Genomic DNA, 21,639 nt, shown 5'->3' with positions numbered 1-21,639 from the left:
TTGCTGGAACTCTATGTCAACATAACATTTTTGCACTTGTGGCACAGAACGTGATAGCCATAGCTTTTTGCTGGCACTCCATGTCGACATAACATTTTGCACTTGTGACCAGAACATGATAACCATAACTCGTTGCTGGAACTCTATGTCAACGTACCAGTTTTGCACTTGTGGCACAGAACGTGATAGCCATAACTCGTTGCTAGCATTGCTTGCCATAAGAACCATTTATAATAAAGAAATCAAAATAGGTAAGAGCAGGAACACATTGATAACGAAGAATGAGACGGTAGAATACATTAGGAAATGAGTAAATAAAAAACAAAACAATGACAAGAAGCGGTATCACATTTTCAGGTCCTAATGAGACAGCAATGAAACAAGGAATCAAGCACTATTGGCATGAGATCACACAGAAAAAATGAACACAATTTTGAACACTTCAATCCTTAACCAGGAAATGTGGTTCTCGCTGATGGAGCGTACAATGTAAATGTTCATCGCCGTGATACATCATCACATCACAGCCGCCGTGACAGTACAGTGCACAGTACACGGCCGCTGACACAAAAAGCACAGGTTTGAGCCTGTCGCATTTCTATGGATCAGAAATGCTAGACGCCCATGTACTTATGTTTTGGTGCATGTTAAACAACACCGGGTGGTCAAAACTTGTGCAACCCTCTAGCAAGGCATGTCACATAACCACATCGTCGTTTTGGCTCACAATATCCCAACAATTATTATCACATCACGGTAGCGTAACCAGAACATACACGAAGTGCAACGAAACATAGAAAGAGCAGCATATTAAATTAAAATGAAGTCAATACGCAATAAAAGAGTAAATAAATAGCAGTGACTGATGGACCTCAAAAGCCATATCACAGTTTCTGGTTAGGCACGCGTGCAATCTTTTGGTTGAAGCTTTGAAAAAGCACACATGGAGATGCTCATGGCAGTTCATCGATTACGCTCATGTCAGAGCTGCTCGACTCATCAGAAGCACTCGAATCTGTGCCCAAAGAAATTATGAGACTTTCTCTTTGGCTGTCTATAATGCCATCCCGCTCCCATGTCTCATCCTCAAGCCTTATCACGTGAGTGCCGTCTCGGAACCAGTTCTGCGGGGTCACACCTGCGATTCCTTCCAGCAGCAGCTTCTCGACTGAATAGATCTTGAAGTCAGTGTTCTTCGAAGCAACATAGCCTTTGACCTGGCTCCACACGAGCTCTATTGAATTGAGCTCGCAGTGGTAAGGAAGGTAAGCGCACAACCTCATCACCGGCAGCGCTGGCAAGTGTGTCAATCTGGTAAGCAAGGAACATGTGCTTATACTGCTTAACGAGCTGCAGCAGTTCGCTCTTCAGTTGGTCATCCTAAAAAGGGATACTTTTCGATTTCAACCCGCACTGGATGTCGGCTTTTCTTGATGATGAACTTGGCACCTTTTCAACTTGAGCACTGTGATACGACGCATTATCCATCACAATCACACTGCGTGGCTTGATGTTCGGTAGCAACTGTTCAACAAACCATTTTAGAAAACGCGGAGCATCTATTTCTGTGTGGTAATCACCAGCGCCCTTCTTGGCACGAAACAATAGGGCGGCTCCATCAATAAAGCCTCCCGCACTGCCAGCATGCAAAACAGTTAGGCGTCCTCCTTTACCGCTCGGTGCACGGAGACCTGTTGAGAGGCCTTGACGAAATGCGTCTTGCCGGGACATCAATTTGGTGTCTGTCCATACGGTCTCCTTAGTGTGGCCAGCGTTTACCCAGGTCTCATCAAGGTAGTTTATGGTCCTGTAAAAGAAAAGAAATCAGTCGTATAGTTAAGAGCTTACCTTTACTCGCAACAGCCCATTAATAAACCAGCGGCCTTGATTCAAGGTTATGCCTCTGTTACAGCGCGAAGAATCCACTGACAAAACCCATGTGAATACATATAACAAAGATGAGTAGGCAAAACTTCCCCTGAGAAAGACTGAAGCGAATGTTTACAAAACATGTTTCAGGCTGCTCATAAAAGCTAATGAAACCACATCCCCAATTATGTGCACAGCATATTCGCTGAATAAAATTAGCTATTCTTTTCTTCAAGTCATTTAGATTCCTTGCTCCTACGCGGAAAAAAAATGCAGTAAATCTTCCCAAACAATGCGACGAGAAATTCTGCAATAGCGAAACGCTCAGTTACATCTTCGGCACAGATCGTCGCATCCTCGGCTGATACTATTTTCCACCGTACAAGCGCAAACATGAACAGCTACCTTATTTTACCGGGGAATTTCGCTGCGACTTAAGTTAGGATTATGTAAGGCTTTCGATCACTCGCGTAAACAGCACACGTTTGGCGATCACCGATGCAAAGCATACCTCTCGTTTTCGCTCACCGTTAGGTACACACGCATGCTCACCATTCGCGTCTACACTTTTACCAAAAGCACGCGCAACGAAAGTTTGCAGTAAGTAAAAGAACGCAAGAACTTACCGCTGCTGCCTCCGCATTTCTCGGATTGTTCGGAGGTACTTTCGACGCCAAGCAACGATGTCGTCTCTTTCGAGCAATGCGGAATTCCCTTTTCTCTTTCGGAAGACGAACCCCAAGTCGTTCAGCAGTCGTTGCATCGTGCGAGTGCTGATCGTCGGCATGTCCATGCCAGGGTCGCTGATCACCTCGTTGCGTAGCTTCTCGGACGTCGGCAGTTCATTGCGCATGAAATAGCTGTGCACTTTGCGCCGCAATGCTGCCAACGCAAACGTGTCGTAACGCAGCAGCCTCGTCTTGGCGGTCATGCGCTTCCCAGCTTCGCCCGAGAAATCCCGTTTCTTACGCTTTGGAGAGGAGAGTGGGGCCCGCAAAGCTTCAGCCTTGATTCGAGTTACCGTTCGCATACTCACTCTGCGGTGAGCTCGGCGACAGTCCGGCACACAGAATTCGTCGACAGCTCGGGCTGACGGCGCGTAGACACTCCAGCGTAGACATTGCAGATAATCTGTTTGGTTTGTTTGGAGGCCCACTTCTTGTCACACTTAGAGTATAGCCTCCTCGGAGAACGAAAAGGAGAGTTTGCGGCCACACACGGTACCGCCGGCACCGGGGACGCCATGTTTACTGCGAGAGCAAGCAGCAGGCGTGCGGAAAACGTGGTGCCGTCTAAGAAATAAAAAGAAAAACGAAATCATATTCTTTCGATTACGCTTTGCACCTCAACCAACGCTCCGCAGAACGAAACGGGCTGGGACAGCCCATTGGCGTCTGTCGCACACGCGCGCGTTGGCTAGAGACGCCGCTCGGCATAGCACGGTCCGTACGGCTATCGCCGTCTGGTGGCCGCCGGCGGAAGGCATCATTCTCCGTGCCACCGGAAAGCCCGCGGTCGGCACACTAGTAAGTATATTCTAGGCACTATAGTCGTAGTGCTGAGACCACCGAAGCGTTCACTGTCGGTGCGCGTTAGTGTCATAATGCAGTACTTCTCTTTTCTGCTCGTAGGCGGCGGCACCGCCCCGAGCAAGAGCGCGGGTACACGGAGGAGTGTTAGATATATAAGGCGCGTCTGTGTAGCTCTCTGCAAATGCGTTTGTGGCGCAATGGGTTAAACGCTCGGCGATCTATCGTCGCGGACCGAGAGGTCGTGGGTTCGATTTCCAAATTTTGCATGTTTGTGGAACTTATAAGGCGCACGATAACTTTTTTTCCATGAACAGCTTCCCATACTTGTTCTATATTTATAATTAAGAAAGTTTTATTTATTCGGGCCAAGTAACTCTTAGAATCAGAAAATAAAATAGGTACTATTTCCTGGCGCGCGCGCATGCAGGCGGTTCGGCACTGTAGCTTCCCCAGTGCTGTCAAGGAAAGCTGTCGCGGAGTATAGTAAGGATAATTCGCTCCAAGTGGATATGCCTTGCGAACGCACCGGCTACAATTCGTAAATTAGATTATGTGCGGTAAATTACGTAACTAAAAATAAATAAACATATTTATGTAAATATTCAATAAAGCATTTTTAGTTGTCGTAGAAGTAATGGCAATCGAGTAATGAACATCGAGTAAGTTCAGTAAGATCAAGAGGTAAAATTGCGCCATCTGCCACCGGAAATTTCAACTGCGGAGCTGTTCTTAGTCGAGCATGCACCGTCGATGACGGCGCCATCACGCAGGAGCAGAGCCAGAAGGTCCCGTGACCCGGGAGGGCTCCTCTTCTCCCGGTCGCCGAGAGGAGATTTGGCCACCTATAGGAGCCCGCGCCGGGGAGGAGGAGGAGAGGCGCCAAGGTATAGTAGCACGTGTTTCGACGCTCGACGCCGCGCGGTGCGAGCGGCGTCCACTGACCGTCTGCCACAGCGATCACAAGGCCGTTCTTGTAAAAAAAAAAAAAAAAAAAAAAACACACCCACCCGACGTGACGCCTGGTAAAACCCAAGAAATGGGAGGGATTAAACAGTGAACAAAAGCGTTTTCTACCCTACCTTGATGTTCATGTCTCACTAATAAACTGCGGCCAGCTCCACGCAGGGAAAACTTTCGAAACAGCGGTGATTGGGTCGTGCCTTCCGTCTAAGACGAAGACTACCAGAGCGAAAAAAAAGAAACATACGCGACAATCGCAGAAACAGAATGACCACAGCTCCGCTGTTTCGACAGATTTAACTTCATGGAACTGGCTGCATATTTAAAAAATGTGGATGCAGCTAAAGAAAAAGCACCCTGTGTAATGCTTCGCGTTCAAACACGAACACATTGTCACGGGTGAAACAACAGAGACAGACAGGAGTCCACGTCTTTACGGGAACCAGACCAAGGAAAAAAACTTGATCTTCTTCCAACCCCCCAAACGTGTACGTGCCACAGCGCATTGCTCTTACGTGACGGTATGTGCCATTACACCCTCTCGTAAAGAAGCATAAATGAGGGTTGCTATAAACGAAAGAAATGTGTCATAACGCAAAATACCAATCTGCTGTTGCCAAAGAAGGAACGAAAAAAAAAACACAGGACACAACAAAACGAACAAAAAACAACAGCAACAAAAAGAACGACGCTAAGTCATAAATGTAATAAAAATGTAATAAAGTCACTCGATGGTCGAGTCAAGGCGCGAAAGGTATCGTTTGAGTCTTGAAACATGAACGACCTCAGTTTGAAGAAGCCGACGGGAGTTTCTTGAGGTGCCTTCTGGGATAACCTCGTAGGTAACGTCGCTGAGTCGCCGTACAACCTTGTAGGGACCGAAGTAGCGACGCAGCAACTTTTCTGACTGGTCGCGCTGTCGGATGGGGGTCCACACCCACACTTCATCGCCAGGATTGTAGGTAACCTCTCGGTAGCGAAGGTTGTAGCGGCGTGCATCTGCGGTTTCGCAACACTGAGTACAGCATCGCGGGAGTTGACGGGCCTCCTCGGCGCGCTGGGCGAACATGGCCGCATCCATGTGAAACATTCCCATGTTGTCGGGAAGGAGCATGGCGTCGAGCATCGTGTTGACTTCTCGACCGTGGACTGAGCGAAAAGGGGTGAATTCTGTACTTTCTTGAATTGCGGTATTGTACTAAAAAGTGACGTAAGGAAGGATATCGTCCCAGTTCTTGTCTAGATACAGGGCAGGCCATGTAATACGTAGGATGGATAACCGGTGGGCCATTAGAGTTACAGAATGGGTACCAAGAGAAGGGAAGCGCAGTCGAGGACGGCAGAAAACTAAGTGGGGTGATGAAGTTAGGAAATTGGCAGGCGCAAGTTAGAATCAGCTAGCGCAAGACGGGGGCAATTGGAGATCGCAGGGAGAGGCCTTCACCCTGCAGTGGACATAAAGATAGGCTGATGATGGTGATGATACGCGCGAATATTATCAGCCCCAGGTCTTTCGGTGGTAGCGAGAGCAGCTCGCCGATATTAGACGACGTGATACTAACGTCGAGATTCGATGGACATATGGATCACATGTTCACCAGAGCAATTGTCCACACGGAAGCCGTTAAGCATGCGCTTTACTTTACCGTCTTCAGAGCGATATAATGTGCAGTCACGCAAGGAAATGAAACAATGGACGCCGTAGAAGTATTTAAATAAAGAGAACTCCCCTTTGTACAGTACATGCTTTGTGTTGTGTTTCAATGCACCGCTCTTTAAAACTAAGCAAGCTTCGCTTACATAGACAGGCATCAGACATGTGCTCTGCCTTAATTGTACTTTTCTTTTGCCATTCCTCGTATGATCCTTCTGCGGAATATGCTGCTTTCGTATTGTTTGTATGGCAACTGGGAACAACAGCTACAGCGCCTCAACAAGGTGCCATCGAGAATACACCATATGGTGTTCTGAACTGCTATGTATGAGCTGACATTGTGAATTTTGACGCTTGCCTTGGGAAAGGAGCAAAGGTAAATGTGATTCGAACGCGTGCGCTACAAGACAGTTGAGTGTCACGTCGGAAGAGAGCCTCCAGCATGTCGGTTTCGTCTCTAGTGAAGTGCAGACGCTGTCAGAGCTTTTTCGCTTTTCGTAGACTGATAAGCTTCGAAAATTGCTTTTGCAGGCTCCTCGGCGCATCAACCGAGACATTCGTCGCACGCGCCACCTACTCATTTCAGCAGCGTCGCGACCTGGTTATGAGAGAATGCACGAACCCTATATCTACGTTTTCTTTAGGCTGTATCTGCTCATGCGTCTTGTAGTTCTTCACGATTAGAAACACCCTTTTTGAATGAATGAACGTTTTGTTGCGTGTAAGCCCGACTATTTTTAGCCGCGTGCGATTCAGGGGACTTCGGCATGTGCGCAACGGCCGGAAAAACCCTGGCATTGCGTTGCATCTCGTGTAAGACTCAGCAAAGTGGACCGGAAGCGGCACCGACATTTTCTGTGCTCGACACTGACTTTCGATCTTCCTCGAAATTGATTTGAATCAGACTTCATGAGCGTAATCCAAGTATAAAGCATTCATCACGGTGGCCCACTGTACATAATATTTTACGCATTGTTGGGAAGGAGGTCGCGGGGTTGATTCCCGCCTACAGCAGACCCATTCCTGTGTAGGGTAGCAAACCGGACGCTCGTCTGGTTGACCTCCCTGCCTTTACTCTCCTTGCTCTCTCTCTCAAGTGGTTACAGCTAATCTGCCACCGTTCATTATGGCGTTTTTATTAGCTTCCGGGTTGGTTCATTACGTTATAAATAAATAAATAAATAAATAAATAAATAAATAAATAAATAAATAAATAAATAAATAAATAAATAAATAAATAAATCTTCAAGTATGAGTGAGTTCAGAATGAGGTTAAGCGCGCTTGAAAATGACTGATATTAGCATTCGATCCTCACTGAGTCCGGTCAGCTTTGACATGGGCAAGTTCTGAAATGCCCGTGTGAGTACATTATTTTATAGGAAAAACTGTCTGTACGGGCGGACTTCATGAGTAGCACTGCAGATGCCATGGGCTGTCCTAAAGCTCAACGGTTCCGGCATGTTAATGAGAAAATTTACCTCCATGGTAGAAAAGAGCGCTAAAGACATGGGCAGAAAGTAGAACACAGTACGAGCCCTGTGTCCTGTGTTCTACCTTCTTGTCCGTGTCTTTAGCGCTGTTTTCAACCATGGATGCATACCGACGAACTCCGCCTTGAAATCCTTTTATTTTCAAATCCTTTTATTTTCAAATCCTTTTATTGCGATACCAATTATATGGACGCTCCAAAGCAGATTTCTGCCGTCGGCGTCGCCGTGAGGTTCCGTATGACGTCAATGGAGATGAAATCGTCGCCGCGCGCCGCCGAACGCTGTATGTGCGAGTGAAAAGGCGCGAGGGACGTGCGCTTTCACGGGGAGTGAACCCACGGCGGAGAACAAGCGCGCGTTCTGTGCCGTGCTCCATTAAGGGCTGCAGAAGTAGGCGTCTCTTTCCTCCTTTACAATCACATATATGTAGAGCAAACGCGCCTTCTTCCAACGCGCGAAAGGCCGTGGGGTGGGGGGGGGGAAGGGAGGCGACGTTTAGCTGCGGCACCAAGTGCCTATTTATATCAGAGGCTCCGGCAACAGTCACCAACGCCGCACGAATTTTGTGCGAACGCGGGCAAAACGCCGACGGCGTCGACAAGTTCTGCGTGTGGCCGTTCTGCTGCATGTTCAAGTTTATACAGCTGATAAAGCTACTATCATTACTCCATATAGCTCTCTACAAATTTGCTATCGCTATTGATGCTTCGCCTTTCAGGTGAAGCTGCGACAACTTTTTTTTTTCAAACCCCGCTTGTACTCTCCACATCATATGTCTTTGTTGCGTAAGAGCACGAAAAATGAATCGATCGGTCAGTGTCTGTCCTATATACGTTACATTTGGTTTTCTGGGACCCAGTTCTTAGGCACAGATTTAGCTGTTGAATACTACAGGATTTTTTGTATTGTCTTTTACGGAACTAGCATTGAGTTACGGAACCATCCGAGATTCTGATGGAAGCAATTATAGCTGATTTTCTACAGCACGTCTACGAGCATAGGGGTTAGCAGCAGAGCTCATGCAAACACAAAACGCAGTGACACATACAGGGCTGGGCGAACATGTAGGGCGCAGACTAAACCGAATTTAGCAGAGCACAGCAGGTCGACAATTAGACAGATGCGATGGAAATATCGCACCCTACGGAGACTCAGCAAAATAAGAAAGAAAATAGCAAGACACGCGATTCTTGGGCGCATCGGCACCACTTCCCAAGTTTAGTTTGGGAAATGCGTCTCCATTTTCATCTGCCCGGAACGTTCCCGCTGCAAGAATGCTCGCGTGTCGTCAATGAAGACGCACTTTTGTCGCCGCCGCCGGCTGGGCCGTGTCAATCGATGGCACGTTCTGGTGAAGGCATTCCGTCGCGTCCACCGGGAACAAATGGCGGATGACGGAAAAGGGTTGGCGCTTCCAAGGACTGCCGGCGAGCGAGGCAAGAGGGTGTAGTGACGTGCCCCGGCGCGCCACTATAGCCGGCCTCAGATGGGGAGATGGGGATGATGGAAGGCGGCAGTGGGGAGGGGCGAGCAGAACGGGAGTGAAGCAACAAGGGAAGAAGGAACAGCGAAGCTGGCTGAACTCTAAGCAGGATAAGAGGGCGAGAACAAAAAAAAAAAACGAAGAACGATGTGCTAACGATAGGAACTAACCTGTGAAAGGCTAGGAAAAAAGAAACGAAAGAAGAAAACGGGAAAAGGAAATGGCTAGACGGAAGACGGTGGCGCCGAAAGGGGACCCCGCGCCAGCCGCTTCTATCGACCGCGCCCCACCGCGGAAAGGAACCGCTGGCATGCTCTCCTAACTGGGGCCGACGACGGTAACCGCGGCACCACGTTAGTGCGCGCTTTTTTTTTGAGCTTCTGTATTGTGTTAAAATGAGCGCGCGAACGCCGGCTGGAAACACCATCCCAGCGAGAAGAACGGGCGCGACGACACAGCTCTGCACACTTGAGCGATTTCCGTCGGTTGTCTTTCCGCGCTGAGGCAACGCTAACGATTTCTGGTGTTATAGCCGCAGTCTTTAAATAACAGGCTGGCTATGCTAGCCGGCGGCTTATTGCCTGGGATTCTACTCCAGGTGCTTGATGATAATTATGGTATACACAGTGAACTCACTAACATCACCTACGCCCACATAAACACAGGCATACGCGATAAAGCTATTCACTAAATTATGTTAGGGCCTGTAGGCCTTAGAAACCCCAGCGGCGCTTCCTTAGCGCGCTACGCGGGGGTGTTGCTTTCCCCGCTCTACACTGAAGCTCCATTCGGCGCTCAGTGTAGGTGTACTGTAGTTGTAGTGTAGTTCGGTCTTCAGACATTGTAGAGTTTTAGAATGAGGCGCCCAAGCCACACTCAAGCTTTGGAGGACGCAACTCCATTGCGGACCCTTCGCGCTCTTTTGAACTCGCTTTACGTTCTTTTGTACTCCCGGCGGTTTGCGTCACTCAACGCCTTATGCACCCTAATCTAAAACTATCTAGTGTCTCTGACGCTAGATAGTTTATCATTATTATTATTTATTATTATTTTTTATTTGTAAACATATACACAGGAAAGAGAAAGCGAGAAGCAAGGCTGGCAATTGCCACCAGAAGGGGCACAACGCCTGCCTACTCTTCGGAAAGGACGAGAGAAACATAGAAGGAAAGATAGGAAGGAGGGGAGAAAAGAGGAAAGAAAGAGCGAGATGACAAATCCCAAAGAATAAAGTACAACATACAGTAGGGCCCGTCCCTGCAGGTCAAGCTACTAAAGAATGTAAAATAAAAGAAATAGTAGCTGGGTTACAAAGGTGCCCCTAAGTTCGTTGCTTCTAGAAAAGTAAGGAGAGCACGATGAGCTTGATCACGTCGAAACGCACAACCACTGGGGTACAAGCATTCGTCTAGTGTCATACACAGCAGGCCAAGGAGATGATAGTCCCTCACTAGCGACATGCGTTGCGCACTGAAAGCAGGACATTCCAATATCAGGTGCTGAAGTGTCTCGCAGCCACCGCAAGACATACACGATGGACTGGTCACACGTCCTTGTCGGTATGAACGTTCGTGCACATTAACACAGCCAACCCTTAGCTTGAGTAGTTGAGCTCTAGCGCAACGAGGCAAGCCTCGACCGCGAACACGCGGCGGGAACGTTCCATTTGCGACGCGCTGGTCTGGATGCTGGTTGAGTAGGTGGCGACGAATCAGCAGACGAGCGTCATCAAGCTTGCACAAAAATTCAGGGCAAGCACAGTCGTTATGAGTGCAAGTTGAAGCCAGTCGATCAGCCTCTTCATTTCCGGCGATCCCTACGTGCGAAGGTATCCATTGAGCAACGAGAGTACCCCACGTGATAAAATTTTGTTGGCAGAGTCGGCAATGCTGCGCACAATTGGGCAATCAACCTGACGGCGTTGTAATCTGCTAAGGGCAGCGCGGGAGTCCATAAATATGACAATCTTCGGTGTGGTTAACTCCTCTTGCACGTATTTCAGTGCAACATTAATTGCTGCTAGCTCCGCAGTTGTTGACGAGGCTGGATGAGGTATATGAAATATACGTCGTACTTGAGTTGAAGGGCAGAAAAAAGCAGCAGAGGCGCCTTGATCGTCGCTGTGTACAGATCGATATGTAAATACTTGAAGGCATTCTAAATATCTCTCGAACATGTGCCACTGAGCCAATTGGAATATGGCCGAAACAGGCATATCAGACTTTGTGTGTATGTCAGGGATTGTAAGGTAAATGGGCAGCACGTGTTTGGTGATATCTTGCGGCGGCGAAGGCGTAACTGAAGCATCATGTTCAGAAATGTCATTAATGTTCATAAATAATGTCGCCATTTTTCCAATGTGAGAGAACGGGCGGTGAATCAGACGATCAAGGAGCATTTGACCACTCGATGCGTGGTGCAGACGCTCAATATGAAATAGAGCTCTCTGGTCTGCTTGTAGCCTTAGAGGTAAATGATGTGCTTCAGTGAGTAATGGAACTGATTGCGCCTCACGAGGTAATGCCAGCATTATTCGAAGGGCAACGCAATGATCACGTTCCAGTTGGGCCATCCAACTAGGTGGGACGTTCAGGAATGGTGACGCACACATCATGCCTGAGAGTACAGATGATCGGTACACCTGCAGAGCCGTTGTTTGGTCACAGCCAGCACCTCTAGCAGTCAAGGCGGTCACATACTTAAGGATGGATTGCGATTTGTGTCGTACGAATTTAATGGCAGGACGCCAAGAGATGCGATCAACCACAATTAAGCCCAAATAACGGTGTTGTCACACCCAGCTTGTCGGCGTTTCGTCAAGGTACAGTCGGCTCATTGTTCGACGAGCGCGTTGTTTAGGGTGGTATGCTATTGCAGCCGACTTAGCAGGTGATATCTGCAGGCCAACTTCACCCAAGTACTCCGAAGTCGCGTTCAGAGCTCTTTGCAAGCTTGCACGAAGCCGCGGGCCAAGGTGCGAAGGGCCGCTTATCCACAGAGCAATATCATCTGCATAGATAGCTATGCTCACAGGGAAGTCACTGTTTCGAGGCAAGCGACTTGGAAGCGCGGCGAGTACTGTGTTAAACAGAAGCGGCGATAAAGCGCTGCCCTGTGGGACACCGCACTTAACAGTGTAGGATTCACTTATTATTGCTCCGACACGCACTTTCATCCGGCGCTCCGATAGAAAATTGCGCACAAAGCGAAGCAGACGACCCGAAATTCCCGCGGTTGCAAGAGCGAAAATAATCGCCTGAATGGTCTCCCGGTCCCATCGTGGGCGGAGCCACCGACTTAATCTGGGGGAGCCTTCGGCTCGCCTAGATCTCAGTTCCTCAGGACTCAAATGAAGTTCTCGTCATGTTATGTCATGCGGAACCGAGTCGAAAGCTTGCTGTACGTCTAGGAAGAGCATGTAGGCGGAGTGCTTGTTTCCTTTAGCACATTCAAGCGCTGAGACAAGGTCTGAAATGCTGTCCAGAGCTGAACGGCGGCGACGAAAACCGCTCATCACATCAGGGAAAAAATTTAGCTTCTCTAGCCTGTCTTCTAGACGAAACAGGACCATTTGCTCCATTAACTTGACAGTTGATGTTAGGGATATCGGCCGGTAGGACTTGAAGTGTCGTGCAGGGCGCCCGGGCTTTAAAATTGGTATTACCACGAACGATTTCCACTCAGCAGGGATTACACCAGTTCTCCATACCTCATTATACTCGTCCAGTATACGGTCATGAAAACTGTTATCAATGTTCCGTAATGCTTAATACGTCACACCATCTTCATCTGGGGCAGTGCGGCGTTTGGAGAGGCTGAGCGCGTGTCGCAGCTCCTCAAGAATGAAGTCCGCCTCGTCCATCTGGCAGGCTGGACCGCAAAAAGCAGTCACAGTCATGGTCCTCTGACTTGTCAAAGAAGAAAGGTCGCCATTTGTGGTGTCACCGGACATAGGAGAGACGAAAAGGTCTGCAAATGCCTCCGCTAGAACTTTTGGGGAATGGCCAGTCGCTATGCACAAAGCAGCAGTAGGGTTCTTGCAGATTTCGGGAGTGCGGAGAGCCTTCAGTATGCGCCACACATTTCCAAAAGCACTTCCAGTATGCGGCGAACTACATAAGGCGGCCCAGCTCTTGCGACGAAGCTGTTTTGTATGCCGCCGTATGGATGCATCAATGCGGTTATACAGAGTCCAGTCGGTGCGTCGTTTAGAGCGCTGTGCCCGCCTATAAGCGCGGCGTCGACATGCGCGGAGCCACAAAAGCTTAAGATCGGGGTTTGGTTTGCCGATACTTCGTCGTCGTTGTATTGTAGCTTGTCGTAAACACTCACTCACACGATTGAACAGACTGTCTTGAGATGGTGCCTCTGAGATAAGCTGACGGAACTTATCCCAGTTTGTCACTGTATAGACGGTAGTCTCTCGGCCCGCAATATGTGTTGGTGTTAATCAAATGGGCAGGTGATCTGAGCCCCACGGGTCAGCTTCACATGACCAGGCTAAGCACACATATCTCGTTGGAATCGCAAGGTCTTTAGTGGAATGCTCCTTTCCTCTACCTATAAATGTAGGCGAACCGTCATTCAGTAATTGCAGATCATTCTTGATAATAAGCTCGTTAATTTCTGCGCCATGATTGTCTTGGGGGCGGCTTCACCATCGCGGATGGTGAGCATTAAAATCTCCACATAACACAAACGACGCACCACACCGAGACACTAAGCACTCAAGTAGTGATCTATCTGAAGAACGTGTAGGCCGGATGTAAATGCTTGCCACCATCGTAGTCACACCCTTGAAGCTCGCAGTAACACCTGTGCACTCAAACTCATCACAGATGTCACCTGTGTCAAGAACCGTGAAATCCAAGTCAGCACGTACGTACACTGATGCTTTTGAAGCATTGCGCGTATGCGTTGTGTCCACACACTGGAAAGAGCCACAGGTTGGTTCCGCGCACCGAGTGTTACTTGGACACCCATGAAGCCTGGCAGTCGATATTCGTCTTTCCTTACGTTACTTTCCTGAAGCGCTATAACATGTGGTGGAGTCTTCATAGCGATGAGTCGAAGAACTAGATCAGCGTGTCGTGGTCGCAGCGATCTGCCATTCCATTGCAGCACAAAGGGGCGAGGCTGCTGACAACTGATAAGATTGTTTCCGGTAACACGTCTATCGAAGGCTGTCGAGGACTGTAACGAGGGGCTCCAAAAGTTGCTCTGCTGCTGATGCTGCTGGTGTCTGACGACCGGCGATTAGAGACCTGATGACGTTGACAAGCATCTTCAGAAGATTGACAAGTTGTGCCTCGTCGTTGGCTGTGACCGGCTTATGCACTTTGTTTCCAATGTTCTTCATTGTTTGAGACACTAGATAGTGTCTCTGACATATAGAGCATGTACGCACTCTGACCAACGAAATGGCAAATAATAGGCGTAACGTCGACTTATTATGCGACGGTAACCTGCAATAATAAACGAGCGTGGGTAGCCGATATTCTAGTAGGTGCAAGACGTAAAGTTGGGCAGGACATATGATTACTTGTACATATGAGCGCTGGGTGTATTGGAGCGACAGAATCGGTGCCAAAGGAAGGAAAACAGTAATGGTAGGCACATGATTAGATAGTAGAATGATATAGCATTAAAAATTTGGAGTTATAGGGTCGACCGTAGCAGGATAGCAGTTACTGAATGTTAAACCGGTGTGTGTATCTCTCTCATGTGTGTCATCGTCTACGCGCCTATCACCTCAGATTACACCGGAAGATCTGTTCGTTATGCAGTGCGCTTCAATACGGTATTCACGATTATTATAAATATATGCGATAAATGCTTAGAAGGACGGAAAGCTCACCGAATTGGTATGGCTTAATATATAAAGAAATCAGGACGCGCGCTGATGCACATAGTTATCAAACTATATCTTATTGCTGCCATTTGGTGGTTCCTTCAATTTGCGAAAGAGTTCCTCGGCATTACATTTAGAAATGCATATACATGAACTGCGGGACCATAAAGCGAAGTCACTTGCTTGTTCTTTACAAGAATGTGTTCGCATTGTGAAAGCTGTTTGTAAGAGGTGTAAGGTGCGTGAGCGCGCGCGCTTTGTTTTAGCTTGACAAAAAACGGAATGGCGCTCAAATTTCACGCACCAACAAAGTCTGCCTTGACCAGCTTCCCCCCATTCCTCCAAGAAAGCAAGATGCGGGTGGCATTGCACACATGACCCTGATCTTATCCGTACTATCTACGCATTTTCTATAGCTTCTTCATGTAATCAGAGGTAAATAAAAAAAAACCGCATTTCCCCGAAGGGGAGTATGAGGAAGTGCGAAGCACGGGGTGATGCTATGAGGGGGCGCGCGCGACTAAACTGCAGAGCCGAGCGAAGGAGACGGCAGTGAGAGAGCACGACTGACGCGCCGGCGCCACACACACTACACGTGACGGCGGAGCGAAACACGCCAGGCGGTTGGAGAGGGGGTGAGCGGTGGGGAGAGTACGCACACGAGGGGCTGTTACCGGGCGAGGAGGGAGCTGTCAGCGCGAGGGGAGAGGCGGCGGCCGAGGGTGAGTGCAAACCTAACGGGGGGAGAGGCACACCAGCTGCACTGGCGCCGTGACGTCACGGCGCGGAGAGGGTGCGAGGAGCCGGCGCGGCGCGCGCAGCCACGGCGCGGAGGCGCCAGCTGCACAACGCGCCGTGACGTCACGGCGCGGAGAGCGGTGCGGAGCCGGCGCGGGGCGCGCGCAGCCACGGAGCGGAGGGCGGAGCGCGCGCAGTCACGTGGGGCGTGACGTCGCTGCGCCGTTGCTACAGACGCTCCTCTCCCCTCCTCGCTCCGTTGCTAGAGGAGAGGAGGAGGAGCGCGGATGCCGGCGGAGTTTTCGGGGTCGCTTAAGAAGTGCATTCGCACTTAAAAAGAATGTAGAAAATTACCGTCTAACAACTGAACGTCTAACAAGTGACCGAGGTCTCGTAGACATATTGTCAGAGGCATACACTATAATCTGATCTACCTTCCGTCTGAACAGAGCAATTGAATGGGTGTAGGTCGTTTCTGTTGACATGGTAGGAAGATAACGTCAGTGAGCTGATACATTTCCTTGCTTTTCCTTGTCCCAAAAGATAAGCAGTGCGCACTAGCACAAATATGCGTGATAGCAGTTTTCACTCATGCGTGAAATCTGTGAATTACATTAATAACGATTAGGTCATTCTGATCGGAACGACAGGCCGCGGTGAGCTTGGCGCAGGTAAATAAACAAACATAAACAAATTTCACCCTACGAATATCCGCAGATGCACACACCGCTCTGATAAGCATGGTTGATTGCGAAACCAGAAAAGAAAGGGTTCTGAAAACCCGCCTCCCCGTACCATCTTTCCTTGTGAAAGAAGAATAAGACGCAAGCAAATAAATATACAGAACACGTTCCTGCTTCCGGAAATGGGGATTGGCTGTTGTTTGCCAAGTGCCTTCTTTACATTCTTTTACATTTGTGGAGACATTCATTTGGATTTTGCACGGAGAACAACTAGTTCGTCGCGTAGTCTTTCTTCTTACTTTTATGGAGAAAGGACCGCGGGACTTAACGCGATAGCGTGGAGGGCCCCGTGTCGCAGAAAATCCGGCGTCGGCAACCGGCGTCGGCGTGCGATGTCTCCGGGTGGCGGAGAAAATAATCCCCAACCACCCGAACCACTCAAACCACCCCGACCGCGCAGTCCCTCCACGTGGTGCAAGGTTTTGGTGAATAAAAATTGAATTTCTCCCAGTGAAATCCGTCAGAAAAATGGTAAAAGTACGACTTTACCATTCGGCGTCGGATTGTAATTTGAATGTACGAGAAAACCCAATTCTGCTATGAAGAAACTCAAACACAAACCCCTTTTCCAGCATTTTTACCAGACCTACAGCCGCTCGTTCGGGTATTTTACTTGCGAAAATGATATCCAGATGGCGCTCGCATCCTAGGCAGGTCAAATTGGGACTTCGCCTGATAATTCGTTTTGGACATGCGCGTGCGTTGGGGCAATAGAAACAACTACTAAAATAATAAAAAAAGGTGCTAGGGCCTTCACATTTTATTATAAGACCACTTATATTGCCCCTGGAAAATTGTCTTTCCAGCAATGCATTTCAGTTAAAAAGTGAAGCCGACTTTAAGGGGATCGGTGTAAGCTTGGTCTTTGTAAGCTGGCTTTCCCACATTCAGTGTTGCAGTGAATGAAGCCTACTTGCCGTATGTGAACGATGCGATGCGGGACGCTATCGCGTTCTACTCTTAAAGGCGAAGCTTAAGCGTCCTCCAATTTTTTTTAGGATGAACACAGCTGGGAAACGGTAAAATTCGTACCCGTGCTCTAACCTTAATCACGTAGCTTCTGGTGGACTTGGCGACGTCTTCTTAACCGTGAAGATATCATTTCGTTTTTTTTTGCGCGTGCGTTCTCGTGCTGTAATCACTCTTTAGGTTCTGGTGGCTCTGCCACGACCAGCTATGATCGCTGGGTACACAACAACAAACACCACAGAACGCTGTTTGATTTCATACACAACACTGGTCTCACAGCATACCTATATTTCACACTCTACATTATGCCTTAAAACATAACGTCGTAAGAAGTAAGAATAACGATGCACACGGTCGATTTGTGCCTGCGAAGCATGGTATGAAATGGGCGTTTTCGGTTAGTAAAGCAGCACTGGTCTTAATCCTATCTGTGCAGTAAACGTCTGCCTCCTCATCTCGCGATTTGGTTAGGTGCGATGCTTCTTAGTTATCTTGGTTCTTTTGCCGGTGTCGCCGAAAGATGTCTGTGCCCGCAAAAGCAATGCCACGCGAACACACTATCGTCGACTGCAAGTGAAACAAAAATCGCCTAAAGGATCGTCCGGGTTAAGCGTTAGTATGGCTGAGATGGATTTTTAGACTTGGCCATGCTCCGTGGTTTCAAGTAATTTTTTTTTCATTTATACAAAAAAAGCAAAAAAAAAAACCAAACAAACAGGAAGGTGTAATTATTTGTCATTCAGTTTATAGACTTGGCTCGTGATATCCCTTCGCAAAGCTTAGTCGTTATATATCTAGAATATGCTGAATTTATTAGGGAATTCCAGAAACACAAAGGGAAAGAGAGAAGTCAGAAGGGAAAGGCAGGGCGATTAACCAGGCTGAGCCCGGTAGGCTACGCTGCACTGCGGAAGGGGGAAATTGGATTGAAAGAGGAGATGGAAGAGAGAACTTCACACTTTGCACAGTTACACAGACAAGCGTTCATCGCTGAATTATTCACAGGCGGTCATAGAGGCTGGCGCATTAAAAAAAAAAAAATGCAGCAGCGCCTTTGTAGCCTTACACATAGCAGACGCACGAGGCAACGGGCCCAAGATCTTTTCCTCTGTAAAAGGCCTGCCATCTAAGTGCTCCAAAGCTGTCCCAAGGCACTCCTCTCATCTTTGTACGTGGGGCAGTCACATAAGAGATGTTTGGTGGTTTCCTCAACACCACATGTGCTGAAATTGGCATTTTCCGCCATTATAATTCGGAATAAACAAGAGTTTGTAAAAGAAACTCCTATTCGCAGGCGGCCAGTAAAACAAATTGAAATTGTTATAGCACATAGGGATCACTAAATGTGGTTACTGTTCTGGCACTAATGCTCACAATTGGTGGCATATTCTGGGCATTTCAGAGAACATATTTTGTTGCATGCTTTAGAACGGTCAATTTGCGCTACTCTTGGGCTAAATTAAGGCAAGGATTGTCGTTTACCGAATTGGTAATACATTGAACGATTATACAGTTTCACTCCTACGTACGTTGTGTTTCTTTTTAGAACATACAGCATTTTTTAAAATATCGGCAGTGGTGGACAGCGCAATTGTAGTCCTTGAGCTGGATTACTCAAAGCAGCGAGCATTCCTCGCACGAGCAATAAAAATGCATAAATGTCTAATTGGCGAAAATTCCCAGCTGAACTTTTAATTGAATTAGTTTGCGGCACATATTGCAATTTACGAATTGCAGCTGGGTAAACCCCCACGGAGTTTGCATGCGCCGTAAAGTAATTAGTTTAAAGATAATTAGTGAATTTTTGTTCCATAGTCGATTAGGCATTTTGATTTCTCAAGAAAGTTATGTCTGCCTCTTTGAACAATCCATCGCAATGACTAGAATTATGTTATGTGCCAGAGCGATTTTCAAATTTTTGTACGGTAAGAAAACACACAGCCAAACAAAACAACAAAATAACAAAACACCTGGTATAATTTCAATGACCCCGACATTAATATTCCCAGGAACCATTTAAAGTCAGGTCGTCTTAGAACATTGCAACTTTTTAAAATATAATCAATCAATCAACCGTAGGGCTTAAGGATTGCCCACTGAACACAAGATGTTTTGTAGATGTCTCTGACCAGCCAAAAGGGTTGAAACCACTACAACTATTCGAGACGGCTACAAAACGTCTTTCTGTCCACGCCTAGAAGACGTTTTTCGAAGGACGAGCAAAACAACTTTTAGTAATTGAATGCAGAATTTACCAGTCGAGTAACGGCTCCACTTACCATCGAAATAGGAAAGTGAAATCCAACTATTATTGCACGTGGTGCTGGTGCGCCCATCATCAGCGTAGATGCCAAATCATGAGGCGGCTAAGCACGGGGACCGGCTGCACACCGGCTCTACAGCTGCGTTTCAGGCCCAAGGCACTCGGCATCTATGCGAGGCATCTAGGCATCACACATCGGCGGCCTGAAGAGGAACTATAAAGCGCGTTGTGTACACCTTGCAACTGAGAAAAACGAGTCCTTTTTGCGCCCAAAAGAGTGTTAACGACAGCCAACTGATGAAGAGGTGGTACAAGCCCGGTTGAAACTCTGTTAGCTCGTACATGTCTTTCAAGTGAACAAACATTCAATAAAACTAAAATTTAGTCTCAACCGGGCGTCTCAGGATGCTTACGAAGAGGAACAGAGTCGCGTCTCTCCGCTCCACCCCCACAGGAGAGCATCAACTATACACAACCACGGTAGGTGTTTGTGTATTGCGTAAATTGTGTACTGTGCCCTGCGCTTGAGCGTGTGTGTGTATGTGTTTGTGTGAAGGCTTCCTAAAACGAAAACGACTCGGACAAGAGGCATCAATAGGCTGTTTTAGAATAGGATCCCCCAAAGATAGGCGACCCCTAACCATTAGCGTCTCGCCACAGCGCATGTGCCGAACCCAGACGGTTTCTTTGAGATTCGGTTTTCGCATGCTACTAACACTAAATTTCGGGAATAGCGTGGGTGGCCCTAACGCTACAAACCTGCTTTGTGTCTTCTCAACGTCGCTGCGAATATCTAAAAAAAAAAAACGCGTTAACGCCTCCTCATTGAAAATAATGAACTCTCAGGTATACTTTTCATCCTGCAAAATATTACGGATTGCATTATGTCGTGTTTTTTTTTCTCTGGCATTATGTTTTCACTTTCCTTCCGCGTGCAGGTAAGGCGCTGCAATCGCGTGGCGCTAACGAAAGCCGGGTACTCATTCTAAAGGACCTTTCCGGCGGGGCAGACCGCGACCGCAGAGCGGTCGCTTGTTGGGGCACCCCAAGCTTTAGACCCCTATTCTAGATCTTCCTATTGATTAAAGTTTTCTTATTGAAAGGAGGCTGCTCGCTCGCGTCTGCGAATGTTGACTTCGACCGAGACCGCAAGAAACGGCGCAAGACTTACTGCGTCTAATATTGCGCCAGCTAATCGCGTCACTCCCTCACATTGTTGGCGAAACTTCAACTCTTCTTTATTGCCTATTTTACACTCAACTTATTAGGCAAGCGCACTAACGTTAGCTGAAAGCGCTGGTAAGATGGTTTTCTAAAAGCTATACTGCAGCGTTCTCCCTAAAGCCCTGAACAAAAAATACTATTTATTATAATATAATCGTAGCGCGATGGTATGCATAAATTATCGAACATACCGAACCTCTGAACAAAATGTTGTGCTGTGAGGCTCGAGCAACGAGGGGGTACTACGTCCAACGCTTTTGCTCGATAAAGACCACACCACGACGTCGCTCTTACCTCGTCTGGTATTCAAGCCAGAGTGAATAATCGTTTGCTCTCTTCCTACGTTTCATTCTGCTATGTTGTCTTTTCTCCCTGCAGACTTTAGCGCAAGCAAATTAAACGTGACATGTTGCTTGTCTTTCACTTGATCAGGATTAAAAACAGAAGCTGCACTTCAGTTGCTGAGTCTTCCAAGTTTTGATCTGCGACTGCATGTACCTTAGAGAAAGCCATGTCTGCGGTTGCGCAGACAGAAGGAGTCTGCGAACGTGTGTACGCCCAGTTACTCTGACTGTGAACTTCTACGGGCGAATGTTTTGAAAACTTAGTCGCTGTTCTTAGGCAACAGCCGCTGTATAACTTGTCTTTTCGTTAGTATAAACAGTACTGCAACACATATATTATACCGCTTGCGTACGTCTCGTCGAGACTGTGCGTAGGGAGCCACGAAGCCGGAACAACAAAGCGGTAAAGGCAAACGGCTGAAGCGGTTAACGTTATGCCGGTTAATTACTGACTAGTCAGTGGATAACTGAACGACAAAATATGCCTGATTCGACCAAATCCTCGACAAACAGCCACC

Source organism: Dermacentor silvarum, chromosome 6, assembly GCF_013339745.2.
Source record: "Dermacentor silvarum isolate Dsil-2018 chromosome 6, BIME_Dsil_1.4, whole genome shotgun sequence".
Lineage (NCBI taxonomy): Eukaryota > Metazoa > Arthropoda > Arachnida > Ixodida > Ixodidae > Dermacentor > Dermacentor silvarum.
The sequence above is the reverse complement of the archived record's forward strand: the minus strand, read 5'-3'. Positions refer to the sequence as shown.